This window comes from Neomonachus schauinslandi, chromosome 6, assembly GCF_002201575.2.
Source record: "Neomonachus schauinslandi chromosome 6, ASM220157v2, whole genome shotgun sequence".
In the NCBI taxonomy this organism is placed as follows: domain Eukaryota; kingdom Metazoa; phylum Chordata; class Mammalia; order Carnivora; family Phocidae; genus Neomonachus; species Neomonachus schauinslandi.
Window position 1 is genome coordinate 43,073,190 of NC_058408.1, and position 570 is coordinate 43,073,759.

At 59.6% G+C, this 570-nt stretch overlaps 1 protein-coding gene across 1 annotated transcript in view; it reads left to right on the forward strand.

Annotated features, from left to right (window-relative positions):
• The first annotated feature begins 292 nt into the window (after positions 1 to 292).
• NPL (N-acetylneuraminate pyruvate lyase) overlaps positions 293 to 570 on the forward strand; it is a 34,705-nt gene continuing 34,427 nt past the window's right edge. Inside the window, exon 1 of the mRNA XM_021682576.1 lies at positions 293 to 371. The gene's annotated coding sequence lies outside the window, so the exon portion shown is untranslated. The remainder of the gene's footprint in view (positions 372 to 570) is intronic.

A 570-nucleotide genomic window follows, 5' to 3' on the forward strand; every position in this document is an offset into this window, starting at 1 on the left:
TTTAAAATTATTTCTCCCTTTCAAAACTCAACTGTTCTCCAGAATACGCAGGAAAGCTGCCACTTTAGTAACTAATCCGCTTTTAATATTCGTCATCTCCTTTGAGATGGCAGGCGGTGTTCTCAGCAAGCTTCTGAAAGAGCACACATTTCAAAGCCCACAACCACGAAATACCTGTTGCTGCAGGGCCCTGGACAGAAGTTAAGGCGAAAGAGCCCAGGAGGCGTCAGCAAGCGGAAGGACCCGCTGAGCCGAAGAGGAAGAGAGAGGCTTGCCCGGGGGAATCCAGGCGCACCGCAGCACGCGCGACGGGTCCCGAGGTGCAAAAACTCAGGTGCTCGCAGTCCCGGCGCCTCACCCACACCGCCCAGGTAACGCCGAGATGGGGGAAACTGCACGCGTGCGCAGCGTCGCGGGGGCGCGGAGCGCGCGGCTCTGCGGGGGCGCGCCTCTCCGCGCGCCGCGGGCACAGGCGCGGGCCCCGCCGCTCCGGGCCCCGGGAGTGGGGGGCACGTGGTGTGGGGCCGTTACTAAAGTGGCAGCTTTCCTGTTTTTTTTTTTTTTTTTTTT